The following is an 18,339-nucleotide window of genomic DNA, read 5'->3' on the forward strand; positions in this document are numbered from 1 at the left end:
GAGAGAAATTGCCGATAAACGCGGACTTCCTCGGGTCGGATGGCGGCCGGAGGTGAAATGGGATCAGCTCCTCGTTATGTAAATCGCCTCAGTAACACAGATGAGCATAAAGGAGCTATTATTCTACACAGCTCGAGAGAACCCCCCCACAACACAAAGAGAAAGAAGCTGCATTTCTGCACGCAGCAAAGGTAGCTGCAAAACCAAAGAAAAATGGTGACAGCCACCCTCTCTGCACGTTAAACTTTAAGGGCAGCCTTGAATACTTTCCACCGCCTTTCCCTGGCTCCGGCAGCGCAGACAAACCAGCCCGCTGTCACATGCTCCCCGCATCTCGGGGCTCTGCCAGCGAACCCTCCTGGGCTACAGAGAGGCCGTGAGCCAACTTTTCCTGTGGGTAGTGAATTTCTCACAGGGAACTGCCTTTGGACACCACAGCCCAGCCATTGTTTAATACACAAAACCCCCAGAAAAACAAAAACACACACTCACTATAAGGGCAAATGAAGAGTGAGAGTCAGAAAGTTTAACTGCTACATGCTATGTTGCCTTTTCCTGTCTTAAAAGGCAGGCCACTTGTCTGCCACTTGTCTTGGCACAAGGAAATACTTTCCTTCTTCAGCATACATCCCTATGGAAAATCTTTCAGAGAGTATGACAGGCATACAGTGAATTACAGAAGTAGCACATAAAGATTTCTAAGTGGTCTATGGCAATTCCCTGTTATGCCCCAAAGCAATGGTCTCACAGGGAGGTGGGAGATGAAAAAGGAAACAGGCAGGACTAAGCTCACAAGCAGTTCCAACCCAAGACAGCCCAGTGTCCTTGAGTGTGTTTTCTGGGGAAAAAAAAAAAAGGACCTTCCAGAAGTGTTTTATTTACCCTTTCTTGTGCTTGTGACAAGAGTTGTGATTTCTACACTGCCACAAGATGAGACAAACTGCTCCTAAAATACAGCTAAAAGCTACAGACATCAATCCCTGCTTCAACCAAGTCACGTAAAACTCTAGCACAAGGTTAAAAGCAATACAACAAGTTTGTCAGTGTCTGAAGCATCCTTCTCTTTAAGGAACATGGAAAACTCTTCCTCTCCCCACACCCAGTAATCTTTCTAAATACTTGTTTAGATGTTTTTCCCTCTATTGATCTCATGCCTTTGCCAATGACTGTACCCAGCTGGCAGCAGCCTGACAGTTCAGGATGGATTCCAGCCTCCCGCCTGCCTGTGACTCAGCAGAACTGGAGGATTTCAGGTGCAGCTTCTGGACTAGAGAGTCACAGGATACCTGGGCAGTCCAGGGGTAACTGGGACAAGTTTTCACCCACTTCTCATAGGAAAGCCTCTTTCTATCAGTATTGTACAAAGGCTACTGCACTGATATGGTCTGAACTCCCATTTTTGGGAAGCAGATTACTGGAGAAACATGAAATAGCAAATCGAAAGGTTAAACAAGGCAAATTCCACTTCACTTTTATGTTGACCCAGCAATACTTCCCCAACTATCACCCTTGTTCAGATTTTACTGTTTGGTGCTATTTTATGTGTACTTTCAACTGTGACAATGTGACAATTCAAAACGAATTGCTGAGACCAGCTTCAAGGGCTGTCCAAGACCACATCACCTTCAGGCTACATTACAGTCTGGACTTCACGACACTTGGCCTGCTAACATGCAGAACACCAGCCTGACAGAAAACTCTGGGGTTGAGATCTACATGTTCACCTACCAAACTGGCCAATTTCCTGTACATTCAATCCCCAAGGTCCTACCTACCTCTACCCCCAAAAATACAGCTGAAGGAGAAAAAAACCAGAGGTCACACCCAGTTCTCTCTGCTGCCACTGGAAGAAGTTTTACTAAATTCAGTGTCTTAATTCAAATCTAATGAGCTTCAGACCACAGCACAAATCTGTCTGCCTTACAACACAATTCTTCTTGAAATCAAATGGAGATGGGAATTTTGATGGCCTAACAGGTAGATAATATTTAGCTGGTTTTCAAAGTGCAGCATTTAAAGATATTTTTTCCTCCACATTTGGCACCTACACAGCAGTCTCCTTAACCAGTCATACTGGTATAAGGATACTTGGTCTTCCCCAACATCATCAGAACAGCCCAGATGAGCATCCACCCACACAGCCAGCCCAGCTGGGATCCCCAGTTCTCTCTCAGCACAGGTCACATGCCAAGGGACTGAGCCACTGCGAGTGCTGCCTTGGCTACACTGTGAATATGTGCTATTCAGTTACTTCAGGTAACATCCTGTATTGACAGAAAGGACTGTAATAAATCAAAGCTGGCCAAGGGAAGGTTAAGCAACACCTGCTGCTGTAACAGTGAACTGAATTTTCAGAACGCTGTTTAGGATGCAATGGCTGCAGCGCTGCATTGGCTCACTTCCACAGCCAGTGCCATCCATGTACAAATAAAGCAGATGCAGAAAATTTACTGCTGGAAACTCACTTTATTACTCGTGGTGTTAAAAGTCTGTACTAACAGGGACAATCAAGCATGGTGAGTCAAAGAGCTCACCAGAGTTTCCTCCTTCAAGATGTGGCTGTACCTGTCTTCACTCATGTCCCAGTCATACAGACACCGCTGGGCACCCATGGTGTGCAACATCTGCTGACAGACTCTACAGAGTATTTGTGAGCATCATGAAAATTTCCCCTGCAGAGAAAAAACCCTGGGCACAGCCTCACAGATTGCATGTGCTACCTAAATTCAGATTCCATCTCCCTTTGGTGCTGCTCAGGTGATGCTGTACAATGTCAGGGGGGGACAGAATGTGTCCCTTGCACCCTCCCACGGTCACAGATTCAAGGGCAAAGCAGCTACCAAGCAGGGGGAGGACAGAGATTCATCCTGTTCCTCTGCAGGGTCAGTGCACATCTGTGAGTCTGTGGCCACAGAGAGCCTGAAATACTTTACCATTGTGCAACCAGTGTCTTATGCATGGCCAAGAAAGATAAAAAGGTAACACTGGTACAACCATATCGTGGACAAACTGACAAAAGCATTTTCTGATTATGCAAAACTTCAACATGTGAGCCAGGGCAGGGAGAACAGGGAAATCACCTCTATGTGCAATGACAGCAACCACTTCTTGTTTGCAGACAGTAAAGAACAGACAAGCGCTTCCTTTACCTCTCCCCACACTTCCCAGCAACTCCAGTTATTGAAGTCCCAAACTGGAAACAGATTCCAGACTTTTTACAACCCAGAATTACTAATATCTGAACAATAACCACCATCATCTTCTCTATGCTTAGCAATGGGCCTCTAAGTCACCTACAAAGGATGAGCTCTGTGTATAATGAGTTACACATTTTTTAAGCTCCCACGCGACTACCAGTCATATAAAATTCAAAGCACTTTCTTCTCCTGCACCTCATACTGCCACAGGCCAGTCCAGAGCTGGTGGAAAACTGGTAGTAGCAGCTCTGCCATGCAGCCTTCTTTGGCATCCTCTCAGGCAGCCTCATTTGGGACAGAAACAGCAAGGTCTGATGAGTTCATACTCACACTGTCATCTGCACCAGTGGCAAATCACTTGGCATGTGGAGCAGTGTAACAAGTGTTAGCATCTTAAATCTTCTTCATTTTTCTTTTCCCCTGGAAATTTCAGAATAATCAAAATCTATGGGACATCTCATGTAAACAGGAACAGCTTCCATTACCATGCTGACATAGTGTTCTCATCAGCCAGTGCCACTCAAATATGTGCACAGTCCACCTGAGTCCAACCAAGCACTCCCTGTTCATGCACAAACCTCATGTCAAGGTCAGATCCTTGACAGAAGGGAAAGCACCTTTAGAGCAAACAGAAACAGATCAAGGTTTTCTGTATTTAACAGTTAGGTAAAAAAATGCATCAAATTCCCTGAATTTCAGACATGTTGCTCTATAAGGACATCTACACAGACACAGGGGCAGAGCAGATAAATGCTTAAATCATTTAGCTCCAACTGACTGTGAAACAGATTGCTAAAAGTACTTGAATTGTGCCTCAATCTACCAATAGGAATGCTTAGCTCTGCTCTGAAAACAAGCTGGGTTCACTAAGCAGCAAGGAAACAACTGTGCCAGTTTTAAAGAATGAAATATTGATATAAGTATTCACTATAATCATTACATCCATCCATACATCATCTGCTAGTGGGCTGACAAAGCAAGACAGCAATTCTATCCCAAGGGGTCTGGGAGAACTCAGTCCTGGTCTGCTACAGGAAGGATCAAAGTAACAGGCAACACTGGAATTCATTACTAGCTATGCATACCACGATAACCAAATTATTGACAAGTATAGCACAATGGTTAAAGATTGATTTGTCTTAGGCCTTTCTCAAAACTGTCCCCTGGTTTACAGGCATCCAACCATATGCAAAAAGAAATGCTTGTATGTACATATTTGGTTCAGAGTTCATTTTGCTCTCTGGGATCTAGAAAACCTTGAAAAAACACTGACAAGCTCTTAGAACAAGAATAACAGCATTTTAAAATTGTAAAATGTCAAAAAGCAAGAACCCAGTGAGAGCTGTTCCTGCTCATCACACTCACAAGAGCTGGAGTCAAAGATCAGGGAATAGCAAGACTACTGCTTTTAGAATATGGATGATTAAAAATGCTTTTGGTATCCATGGGCCTATGCATCAGTCAAGTTGTTCCCTACAAGATATGAAATCATATTAACCATTCCCATTATTCTTGAAGTGGCCTGTGAAAGCACTACACACTACCTCAACACATATTTATGCATACACCTACTTAGCCAATGTCAGCATGATAAAGTTGTTCAGTGAAGGCTACGTAAGCCATTATATGAGGTACAAGCAAGTTAAACTGATTTTGATAAAATTTGGAAACAGATGGAAAGTAAGTAAATTTAATAAAAAAATTAAACTAGGTTTAAGCCATTTTAAGGCAATTTTCACAATATCCATGAACACAATTCCATCATTTTATCTCATGAAGAAAACATCAATTTTAGTTAAACTCCTCTGTGAACTACACCTTAAGGGACTACAAATAATGAGAGAGCAACTGATAGGAATTAAACCAAGCAGAGAAATTACAAAATGCATAGTCAAGTACTCTTAGCAACTGACCCAAGACTGCAGAAATTACTGTGAAAAGCAAAAAGAATAACCTCAAAACTTTGCTGCTGCTTCGGCAGTCAAGATATTAAGCAAACCAAAACAAAATCCTGTTTTCATTTGAAATCATTAAAGATTTCAGATACTATGATAAAAAATAGAAATTTAGTAGGAGATAAAAAAAGGGCGGGTAAGACTTTGCCTCCAGAAATACTTTCTCCTGGACAATTCAATCACATCCTTGACTGTTCAATATGCTCCAGAAATAAAGATCCAAACAAGGCTTTGTTTGGACTTTCTTAAAATATCCAATTTGCATCACAGAACCTTACTATAAAGTTTAATTTCTATTGCTTGTAAATTGGTTGAAGAGTCATTAATAAGGATAATTCCATAAAAATGCCATATTAGAAAGTAGAAGCAAATTACAAGAGTAGCAGTGATCCATGGCAGACCAAATTATTCTGAGGTATGTTTATCTAGAGGTGGCAGGCACATGCCAGGGAACTTTGCCTGCACCCCACACTGACGAGAAGGGACCTGGCAGCATCTGCATGGTCTGCACACACAGTGTGCTGAGCAGGTGACACAGACAGTGTTTTAAAGGAATGACAACAATGCAATGCAAAAAGGATTATCCCAACCAAGAATGTCATATTAAAGCCCACATAATTTTAAGGGTCATAAACAGAGGAAATCTTCAAGAAAATATCACAACACTATGAAAATCTAAAATCAGCAGAATAAAACTAAATTAATAACAGAAATACTGGAGAAATTCAGAAAAATACCACAGACTCAAAAAGAACCCCTTTCTATGCTAAAAACATTGCTTTACAGTGGCTCTATCTCACAGCATTCCAAGTTGCTGGCAAAGGTGACAAATTCTTCTAATAATGAAGCATTTAAAATTATATTTTTTAATTTAGTATATTTTATTGTATTTATTACATTTTACTTTTGCAAATACAGTTCTCTACTATTTTCTGGAAAATATATAGTAATACAAGAGAAAAAAAGGATTACACATAAGGCATCACAGTTGAGACAAAAAATTACTAAAGTACATGGAATAGGAGAGAGGAAAAATATCCCTTTTCTCTTCCAGTTCCACAAACTTTTGATTTTGTAACAGTCATAGGGCAAAACTATTCTGCAGTGCAGGGAACACATCCTAATTGCTATGCTGGTCCTATACTGTGAGGTTGCTGCTCCCTTTTCCCATGAGGTGAAGGAGAACAGTCAAATGCCTGTATGTCACAAAAATGCAAACAAAAAGGTTCAGAACAGATACTCTGAGTTTAAGAGTTTGACAACCAACCTCCAGTGAATCCAGCTGTGGCAGCTGATGTTACTGCTGCGACCATCTCGTCTAAGTCTTTGCCAAAACAGGTGGCAGGAAGGAAACACTGCCATGTCTCATCAATTGCAGCTGATGCCAAGAAGACTGGACTAAAAGCAGAAACAGGTAAAATACATATTCCCATTTAGACACTGTTCTAGGGGCAATAAATTTCTTCAATGGGGCTGATAACTAGGAAAAGCAATATTGGAAGTACCACTGCTCAGTCCACCACACCCTGTCCATATATATCCCTATGTTTTCAGGTTTTAAGAGACCTCCCTACACCAGAAAATGGCTACAGATCAAGTAAGATTCAAGGTTAATTTAAATAATGTAAATAACATTGGTTCAATCTTAACAGACCAAAGTGGTTCCTTGTTCTAAATTTTGTTGCTTGTGGATACAATAGTATTCACATTAATGGTTTCATTCATGCAACCATTAAACTTTCCTAAGTAGACAAACATTAAATTTAAAAGCTTGTCAGACAACCCTCCCACAAAAAGAAAAAAACCTTTAGACCCTGAAATTGCGTTTTGAAGGTATTTCAGAGAGAAAAGACTGTACCACATGCAAGGTCAGAGGGAAACTCGGCAATAAAGGGCAATAACTAGGATCACATCCAAAGCCAGAGAATTACAGTTCCCATGAGAATTCAGACAGTCCAGAGTCACGGGAAGTCGCTGAATATAGAAGGGGAATCAGCAGGATTTACTGGCACAGAGCAGTATCCCGAACTTACAACCAGTGGAAGCCTAACCACTAACAAGTTGCCAGGAGTAGGACTGCAACCTCCAGCCCCAGTATCGGAAAAAAGATTTCTGCATAATCCCACTAAATACTCTCTGCCTGTGCCTCGAGGTCTCCTTTATACATCTATTTAGGGCCTCCACGTGACAGGGCCGCCTGCCCGGCCACTCCCATCGGGGCAAACAACCCCGCTTCACAGGAGGCTCCGGCAGCGCTTCCCAGGCAGACGTTGCATCAGCCAGGTGTGCAGGAAGCGGCGGAGAAAAAGCAGCTGTTGAGAGGGGGCTGTCGGACGGAGGCCGCTTCAGGAATCTCATGGAAAGGACGACAGGAAGGAGAGAGACGCTCCGCACACAGAACAAGCTTCATCGGCTTCAGAAAGCCTTTGTGCTGGGGCTCCGGACCTGGCCTTTCTCCCAGAGATGATGCAACACTAAGGAACAAGGTCTGTGCCAGAGAAAACTATTCACAGGCTATGCAGATGGCAAGGCAGCCAAAGGCTCTGCGATCAAAACATGCCAGAGTCCCCCAGGCCCGGCAAGCCCCCCCAGGCCTTCCTTCGTGCCCCCAGGATTCTCCATTTCACACTGCAGCCTCGCTCCTAGCACGACCCCGGCTTGAGGCAGAATGAAGAACTTTGCAATGGAGAGAAATAAGTAAGGAAAAAAAAAAAAAGGTGTTTTAAAGTCCTGCAAAAATCACAGCCCGTTCTCTGATCTGTTGGGAGGGAAGAGATGGGGAAGAGACTGAGCTCAAAGCCTCCAATCTCCCACACAGGGATCCTCCCATCACCGCGGCTTGCCAGCGCACGCCTGAGCTCCCCAAACACGTAGGGCAGCTCTGCGCTCGCCGGCAGCCTCGGCCTGCTCTCACACATCAGGAAACCACGCAGGGACTGCCTGGGCAGCCATGGCAACATCACACAGTGTGGCAATTATGGAGCCGCAGCTCCCACGCGAAGGTTCAGCCCTGCTTTCCATTACAGGACTCGTTTTGACCCTTCGCCCCTGCCCAAACCATCACCGAGTGCCATTCCAGCTCCAACCGGGCCTCTGTGGTTTGTGACCGGCAAGTTTTGCAGCCTTGCACCTGGGCTCCAGATCATGCAAATACATTTTTCTCCAGGTTGTAAGGAAGTTACTCCAGGCTTGTGTAACGCTCTTGAGCCGCGTTCCACAAACACCGGTCTGTCTGATGGGCCTCGAGTGAGAAACCGGGTGACAAAATCACCTGCAACCTGTGCTGCACATGGCAAGAGTCAGATCCATCACAGAGCTACATAATCACTCTTAGGCATTAAAATCCAGTGAATTGTACAGGATTTTGGCAATATTGCCATTTTGTGACAAGTTTCAAGGCTCAGCCCACTGCACTGTCCCACCACATCCCCTTCTCAAGGACATCTTTCTAGGAGACATCACCAACTGTAGCACTTGCCCAGGACCTGGTGCCCAGCTGCACTCATGGTCATGTAAGATGGTTCTGGGACCCCTAGCAAATCCACACATTTCTGGCAGATATGCTTTTCCCAGCACAAAACCTGTTGGAGAGCAGACTGAGTCAGTAGGACAGTGGTGGAGAGCACTCATGAGGCCTAAAGGCAGCATCAGCCAAAAATCCTTAACTCCCCTTCTGGGGCTTCCAACCACTCAATGATGCTGAACAATGTCCAAGAGATGTTCTTTATCGTGTTTCACTTTTCTGGATGAGCTGCATCTCACATTATATGGTATTTTGGCACAGGTAAGATATGCACTGGTCCCAAAATGCAGGTACTACTGACTTGGCATGCCCCAGCTCTGCATGTTGGATCCTCCATGCAGAGAGGATGTTCACCCAGTAGTCAGATTTAGAGAATAAGACAGCAGCCAGCAATACATTGGTCCAACCATATTTAAGGAATATAAATTTTTAAAAGTTATTTTGGTACATTTTTTTGTAAAACAATATAATCACAGACTTACTCTTACAGTCACAGAGAAAAAGGTGTAATGCTTATTCAGGAAACTCCCAAATACCAACTTCCTAACTGCTGGCAACAAATGTAAAGCTTGGCGAGACAGTGCTGAGAGCCACGATCACTTTTTTGAATAGTCCATTTTTGTATTAAGAAGATAAAAAACAGATAATCCAGTTGAACACAATTTCAAAGTAAATGCAGATGACCAGAAATTAGCAGTGAAACAACTGCAACCAGTGACTGAAGAAAGACAAAAATCACTTAAACCTGATTTATTTCTGATGACTTGCACATAAATTAGTAATTTCTTCCTTTGAGAAGAACACAGCACACCATCAACCACCTTAACTGCTTGTGGGTGGTAACACAGGAGCACTGACATCAAACAGTTGGCCAAGAGTGCTCACCTAGAGCTCACATGAAAGCCATGCTGAGTGAGTGGTTCTGTAACACATCTTTGTAATGCTGTCTGTACCTCCATCTTTTCTGAGTGTTGAATTACGAGCAGAGTGATACATTCAGGGTATTTTTCATAATTATCATAAATGCAACTAAGCACATGTATGTACAACCACAGGATGAAATAAAGAGGTTGAAATGTGAAAAGCTGCTCAGGCTAAACAGACTGAGAGCCCTTCTCCAGCAGGTCCTCTCCATCAGCCTCGTGATGCTGTGGAGAGGGGGACAGTGACACATCTGAGAGGGAAGACAAGGAAGAGGGAGATTTCCCTACTCTTAAACTGAGCCCTCACAACCTCTTTTGTGTGCAGCTATGACTTCTTCCTGCAAGCTGCTCCTGCAGGTTAAGGCAGACAGGGCTGTCTGGACAAGGTGAGTAGCAGGGGTTGCTGCACTTGATTTCGAAGCTGGAGGTCTTTGCTTTGTGCTGTGTAGTGCCCCAACACGTTCCTGCAGTTTGCTATCCCTCTAGCCCTAAGCAAGGAAACTTCCAGCTGCCAGATAACTTCTTTCCCACCTCAGAAACAGCACAATTTATGTGACAAATTGATAGAAAATGTTCAGCTGCCTTTTCTTCCATAGAACATAGAAGCATTTTCTTACTGCACAGCTGCAGAGGTGACAGCAATGGGGCTCCTCCCTGACTGGACATGGAGGAGGAAGAGAGGAGAGGCAGGAATGCAGCCACACAGGAGAAAAGAGCGGCCCAGGTAGCTCAAGGTCCTCCTCTGCACAGGCAAGGACGAGCATGCACTCAGGCAGAACCAACCGGGAGAGCTCCACCTGCACAAAGCAGCAGATTTTGAGAGCTACCAGAAGGGAATTTAAGAGCTCTGCATGTCTGCAAAGCATCTGGAACAAGGTAATCTATGGAAATACAGAAACTTGGCAGCCGTCAAGGGAGTGGTGGAATGCACAACTGCAAATAAAAAGTAGAAGCATGATCTGGAGCCATTACCAAACTGAGTCACTCGATTCCCCAAGGTGAATTTACAATGTGATGGACAAGTAGAATTGCTAAAGTACTCTCATTTGGACAGCATGAAAACCAGCAAACAAGTGCCATCAGAACACCACTTCTTACAATTATTTCCAACACAAATAAACTTTCTGAACAAGTCCAGTTAACTTGAGAGATAGATAATATCCTACATTCATTTAAGAATGAAACCTACCAGGAGAGTTTGTGCTTACTCTCAGAAGAATTATAATCATATTGCCATTGTGCAATTTTTTTCATACTGTTTCTAAAAAAGGATGAAAAAGATTTACAGACTTCTGCTGCAGGAACTGGAATGCAGGAATGCTCATCTGAATACTGTGAGTGTACACAGTTACATCAGGGCTTCTCTGTAGGGGCTTTCAGAAAGCCTTAACCATATCTTAAACATCTGAAGAAACACAGTATGGGAAAGAGCTGCGTTCCAGTGATGCAGACCACAAAGCATTAAATTTCAGAGTTCCCTTCACATCTCATGTGTGTTATGCAAGGCAGTATTCTAGCACCAGCTTAACTATTTCTCCTCTAAATTCATCTTAATTTCATGATCTTGGCTGTGACTGCAAGTTCATGTACCTGAACTTGCACCAACTGATCATGGCACAAAATCTCCAAGGATTCTTAAACTCCAGTGTCAGGAAAGGCATATTATCATAATTTAAAAAAATAAATTGCAATGTATTTTCTCCAAAAATAACTATGCTGGGCCTTTCGTAAAAGACTAAGATGAATGTTTGCTCCTTTCCCCTTGTCTGTAAACAAATCCCATGCTCAATTACTATCATTGCTAAGAAACTGTACTTCAAAATTGAATTTGTCTAACCTCAGTTGATATTGCTATGTCTTTGTCAGCAAATCTCACAAGTCCTTTTACAGAAAGATCAAGTCCTCTCTCAATTGTCTTTTCAATAAGCTGAGTAAGTTGAGCTCCTTTAAACCTCACATCATGAGGCTTATTTTCCAGTCCCTGGATCATTTCTGCAGCTGTCCTTTGAATTCTCTCCAAATACACTGGCATTCTTCTTGAAGCATGGAAACCAAAATTCAATTCCAGTATCAGTCTCAACACTGCTGTGTTTATAAGATTACTTATTTTGCTTCACATTCCTTTCCCCACTTTTTTTCCCCCTCCTCTTCAATATGTCCAGGAATCACATTAACACTTTTAAATAAAATAATGGCCCAAGTACAATGCACAGGCAACAAGCTGTAAAGACCTTAAAGCCCTTTGAGCTACTGCTTTCCAAGACTCTGTTTCACAATTTATAGGTGGGTCTGCTGTTTTGATAACAAATGCATCACCTTGCATCTGGATGGATTCACATCTTTTGTTGAAACGTAGCAAAACAATTCAGAGATCTCTAAATATACTTTATTACCCGCTAGCACCTCTCTAGTGATCAAGAATCATCAAATATTTTATGCCATGCAGATAAAAAGAATCTAAAGAACAGTGAATTAAAATCTGATTTCATCTCACAAACATCTATAAAGCTAGGTGTGTCCTTGCCAAGTTCCAGTCTCAGATATTTCAGGTCTCCACTGTTAATGCAATTTCTCCAGCACAAACATTTCCAGTATCAGAGTATAGCCTTCTTCCTCCCACCTTTTGCCCTCTCCACCCAAAACAGGCATGACCCCCCAGACCTCCTACACCCAGTCTTGCACTCAACCACTGAATAATCCACATTTAAAGGGACCACTCAAAGTTAAACCAACTGGAACACTGTCTCCCTACCCCCAAAGCAGGGGCCAGCTTGGATCAGTTGCTCAGGGCACTGCTCATTTCTTCTCCAGGGCCACTAAGTCTTTGTGTAACTATGTATTTTAAGGCCAAAAATAACCTTCTGATGATCTGACTTTCCACCTAACAAAGAATGGAAAATCTCACCTAGTCATTTTTACACTTGGCATTGCAGCTTACATGGAGAGCTAGGCCATGTTTGTCAAGTACAGCCTCAAAAACAGTATATGGATTTACCACAAAAATCATGCAATGCACTGCAGCCTTGGGGTCCCCAAGCAGCATCAACCCAAGCCATTAAGTCTTCACAGTGAGCACAGTGTACTTCTAGTTCTAATGAAAAAACTGCAGAACTTTTTTTTTAGAACTAAAACTACATCAAACACTTTCTCAGAAGCCTTTGAAGAATGGCTCCAACTACCCAAGTGAAGCACAGCTCCGAGTACCCCTCCTAAGGAGACTTTCCCTTGCATACATATGTGACTGAAGATGCCAGCTTCCCCAGTTTCATGAAATGTGTATTAATGGGAAATGTATTGACAGAATTTTAAGTCATCTTCCATGTCCACAGTCATAAGATTTATCAACACCTCTCTTTATCAATACATTTATTTAACAACACACTCAGCAGTGTTGTTGTTGCTGTACAACATCAGTTTTCTTGACTACCTAAACAAGGCTGTTCATCATACCTTAACTAGCACAGAATATCTCTCAACTCACACATGCCAGTTCCTACAAAGCTTACAAGTTCCTGCTTGTCACTAAGAAAAATCTCCCCCACCCCTCCAAAACCTCCATAATTATATAAACAAAGGACCTGTGTGGAAATACATTTATCCATATAAAAGCATTTCATAATAGTCAAGTTATCCCCCTTTCCTTGAAGAACAGCTATGTGAAATCCCAGTGACTAAGAGCAGGGCTGCATGTAAAGTAACAGCAGGAACTACGACACTGAAATTAGTAACATTAGCCAAGATCCTGTGATCTCCTCACCTTACATTCTTCCTCAAACATCAATTTTTGGCCCTGTCAGAGATGAACAAAACCTTCAGTCTGATTCAAGAGTCAACCCTGTTCTCACGTTACGTTCTCTGCTCTCCTGTCTGGAATTATTAGTGCTGTATTCTCTGCCAACAGCAAGGAATTTCTTTAAGCTTGAAAAAAATGTGGAACAGAATAAAATAAAAAAAAAACCCATCACATGAGTAAATGAGGCCTGACAGTATGATGGATGCTGCAGGTTCCCAAGTATGAAGGTACTGCTAAGATGATGCCTTGTGCCTGCTACAGCTTCACATCTTCACATAAGCATCAAAGGTTTGCTGCATTCAGGAGGGAGATGCTCAACTATTTAGACTGGATGCATTTTATATAAGACTGAAGATGACTAACTCACAGCTGGACAAATTATGTTCTAGAAACAAGTTACTTGTTCCTCCCTGTACCTTAAACAACAGCATTTCCTCATATGCATCTTTTCTCCTTTCTCTTCCAAACACAAGATGTTGAATTTTCACAAGAAAAAAAGAAAAAAAGAGCCTGGAAATATTCAGGGCAATGTGCTTTAACCAAAAGGAATTTCACATGCACCACTCATAGGGCTAATTTGATTTTGTCATTATGGAAAAACTGAGAACTATTGAGACCTCAGCTGGGTAAGAGCTGGGTAGGAGAATGATCTAAACACAGAACACAGGAATTATCTTCCTGAGTAATGCAGATAGATTTTGTGCACACTACATATCCAAACACAGTCTGCCAAAGTACTCTGAAGGCCCCTTTACACAGCTTATCAGTCCTGTGGCTACAAATCAGTAGCAGCATTGTTCATAACCCAAACTACCTTGGAGCATTACAAAGCTAGTGAGAACAGGCAGGGAAAACAGCCTGGCTCATACTGCCATGCTTTCCCATCATCAACTCACACAGGTGTTTTCACCTGTATCCACCACGTAATGCACTCCCCACCACACCTACTAACAGCAGTATTAAAACCACTGACAGCTTCACTGAAAGAAAGTGAAGGTACATAGAGAAGGAACACAACACCACAGAACATGGACATGTAGGCAGAGGTGATGACTTGTGTGGGTGAGACAGCCACCTAAAACTGCAATTTGCACCACTAGACCAAAAGCCAAAAACACCCCCAAACCAAATATGTTGTACCTCCACACTGCTTATAAGATGTCCTATGCAAGTCCTTTTTTGTGCCTTAATATTTTTATCAGTAAGATCAAAATACCACTCCTGAGATGTCACATACAGTGTTTCTGACATGAAAGCCAGGGCTGTATCTAGCTCTAAGCAGAACAGGAGTGGGGGCCCTTCATCTTGCCAGCATTTCATCTTGAACTTTCAGGGGGCAAAAAGCACCTGAAAAACATTTCAGCCACTGGCCATTTCACACATTTCATTCCTGATCACTAGAAGCTAAGGACCCACACACATATCCTAGGAGGGAAGCAGCAGACTCCAAAAATCAGCAATGATCAGTGTAACTGCAGAGATTTTGAGCAAAGTTAAATGACACCTTTTCAGTACTAACAGAATTTCATAGAAAGTCCAATTGTTTAAGACAAATTTCTACATTTTAAAATCATGTACCATTTCAGTAACAACCATCTCTCAACAGCTTCAGCAAAAAGTTTCCAACATTTTTAAAATATGTGTCAAAGCTACTTTTTTCCTCCTTCACAACCTTCTCTTCATGTGAAACTGAAAATTTTAGAATTCCTTTCAAGTATTGCCTCAGCCCAGTGACTCTCATGGGAACAGACTGCTTCACTATTACTCAGAAAAAGGAATGACGCCTCAACTCTGACACTGGAGGAGCAACAGAAAGCTACAAACTTTGCTTACAAGAACAGCCTGCTCCCCATCCGTCTCTGCTGTGCCACACTGTTTAAAAACTTTAAAATTTTTTTTCAAGTGAAGGATTTCACGGAGAGGAACCTGGTTACACTTTCATACAGTTCTGCAAAAACCACAGAACCTACACTACATGAACATTTGGATATCCCATTTCATTCTCCCTGGGATTCTCGTTCCATGTGTGATTCAACAAATTTCTGCTGACCAGTTTCAAGCTGACAGTCCCAAGCTGCACCCAAGAGAGGCTTAACTAATGACTGCAGGTTTCAATGCATAGTCTCACTTTTAGAACATGCTAGTGCTTTATTCTTTATTAGTTTATTACTGCTGTCTGCATATGACTTCGAAATGCAGGAGCAGGAAACAGGAACTGTGACACATCAATTTCAACTCTTATGTTGTTCCATGGCAGCCTGTGGGGAAAGTCCTTCCTCAGTTTGGGAGTTCTTAATCTTCTTACAAATTCTGTACCTGAACATTTCATAAAAGATACTCTGAACCTGCAGTGGCCAAAGAGAATCCACCAGAGATCAAACCTGTGTTGTCAGATGCAAACACTTCTGTGCTCAGCTTCTGCACTTTGAGTGACCCACACCATGCTCCAAGTGTTTCAGGAGCTAAGCTGAAAGAAAACAAGCACCACTCTTAGCAGCACTAATGGTGATTTCCACAGGTGTGAAAAGAATGCCAACAGCCTTGGGACTTGGGCATCCAAGCGCCTCCCACCTCAGGCAGAGCAGGCGACAAACAGCCCCTCCAAACAGCACCACTGCAGGGCAGAGTTAAAGTATTTCCTCTGCCTATCTCACAAGTCACAGCTTTAACCTCAGCAGAGATCCTACTGATAAGGGACATATCTAAAGAGACAGATTTGGGATGGCATACCCCAAAAGGCAACGTCCTAGTATAACTTTCCACCTCCTGCCCAGCCTCTGTCACAGATGAATGATGTGTTCCGAGCCCGAGTCCTTAGCCTGGGGCATGGGTGGGAGCAGACACAGGCACTCCCATGGAGTCCCCAGAGCTCTCCTTACACATCACCCAGCGCTCACCTGGGCGTTCAGCTCCCCACTGCAAAAACTCACAGCTGCTGTCAGCTATAACGATAAGGCAGCACATACACTCTGCTTGGTTCCCTTATGGCAAAGTGATTGATTTGGGGCTATTTGCAAATGTTTTCATTAAATAAAACATTACCCTTGCAACAGATGAGATTTCTTGCTTATGAGACATACTGCTCACACCCATCATGAATTTTTTTTGCACAGCAATACACGTTTGGAGATGTCATGACATGCTAACATTTAAATACCTTTATTCAAACACAAACAGCCAAAATGCTGCCTCAAGTTGTGTTAGACCAAGTAGTCTCACCAGGTATGAGACAAAGCCTCAGCTCGCAGTGAGCAGACAGAGCAGCACCCAACAGGATCTGTAGTGCACAGACAATTGCTTTATTTCAAATTTGCTATAACCAAGTTTTTCATATTAAAGAAATAGGATTGAAGTTTCTGCTGCAACTGGCCTTGGCTGAATTACATTTTTGTGTTGTTCCAGTCATACTTTATATATTTTCAGTGAAGTTATATGGAATTCACACCATGTATTTTTTTTATACTGTTGACAGTGTATCTTCAGTAATTTATAATTTTCTGCACACCTTGGTATTTCATTACCCGTAACAACTGGCAAGAAAATACAAACCAAAGACTTTCTAATTCCTAGGTTAAAAAAAAAGAAATATTGTGTGGTATATTGTGTATAAAAAAAGAAATATTGTGTATCTGTGCATTAACTTAGATTAGTAATATTTTTATACCAATTAACTTTTTTCATCTTCCAAAATGAGCCATCACTCCAGCTTTCAGCTGTATTGACTTTCTGCAAAAGTATACCTACAATATTTTGCTGGTTTGAAACAGTTAAGCCCCAAGCTTAGGCTGTAACACTTCTCCACCATCACAGATCAAGCCTACATTAAAGTCACATCTGACCAGCTTCTCAAACAAACAAGATGAAGGCAAGACTACATCACCAATTTTCAAGCAGGGAGCTAACTAAGGCTTTGTCTAAATAAAGCACTCCACACACAGTGATCAAGGGCACAAACTCGGGGACTGGCACAGGTTTGTCAGCATGCAGGGATGGTGGCTCAGTCTCCTTTCAGAGAGTGAACTTCCAGGGGACAGCCTGAGCTGGCCGTGCTGGGTGCGGCACCGAAAGGCGGAGACCCTGTTCCCCTTCTCCGGTCCCCACCACATCCTCTGCACTTCCACCCATATGCTCTCCCCTATTTATTTTGTGAGGGCTCTGGATGCCTGACAAGTCTCTCAGTGAGCCAGTTCAGCTCACTATCTTGGCAAAAAAATAATCCAGCAAAACCCAAAACATAAAATAACCCTAACACAGCTTTCTGCTGGGTTAGCAAGCTGGAGGAGTTCAGAAAAGGAATCCAGCAGGATCCAGAGCTGGCAGGCAAAAAAGGCAGAACTCCCCGTTGGGTGAGAGAGCAAGGGGGAACAAAACTTCCCCCATTCAGCAGCAGAGCAGTTGGATATGCTCAGCTGTCTCGTGTAACTTCACCCGGAGTAACCTCGCTCGCAGGGTGCAGTTCTGCAATAGTTTCAAGCTGACTTCAGCTGGCACGGCTTCAGTGCAGCCTCCCCATCCCTCCCTGCACTGGTGCTAACCTGACCCCACAGTCAAGCAGTTCAGGCAGAAGCCAGCAGAAAACTCTTCCTTTCAAAAATGAAATGCACTTGTTTTCTGAATCATAATCTTCCTGAATAGCTCGCTACTAGGGCAGGCATGGGCCAGAAGAGAGGCAAAAGTGACATTGGGAAGAACAGCCTGAACTGCCATGGAACACTGCTGTGCACCAAAAACCTGCACAAAGCTGTGCAGTGAATATACTGTGCGTCACGAACACCCATTCCAGTTTAACACACAAATTTCCATATACAAGCAAAGCCTGAGGTGGAAATTAGAAGAACTGCACAACAAAGCGAGTTTGTGACAAGCTCAGAACCTGACTTTCACCTTGCAAATATCCTTGTTCCCTCTTAACTTCCAGGCCATCTTGAACCCCAGCATCCTTAAGTTC

The 18,339-nt window shown here is 42.9% G+C and overlaps 1 protein-coding gene across 1 annotated transcript in view; it reads right to left on the bottom strand.

Annotated features, from left to right (window-relative positions):
- Positions 1 to 18,339, bottom strand: part of SETD5 (SET domain containing 5) — a 76,254-nt gene that overhangs the window by 51,173 nt on the left and 6,742 nt on the right. The window lies entirely within an intron of this gene.

The sequence above is a fragment of the Melozone crissalis genome, unplaced genomic scaffold (assembly GCF_028551555.1).
Source record: "Melozone crissalis strain CALT ecotype California unplaced genomic scaffold, PUWL_Pcris_2 ptg000029l_1, whole genome shotgun sequence".
Lineage (NCBI taxonomy): Eukaryota > Metazoa > Chordata > Aves > Passeriformes > Passerellidae > Melozone > Melozone crissalis.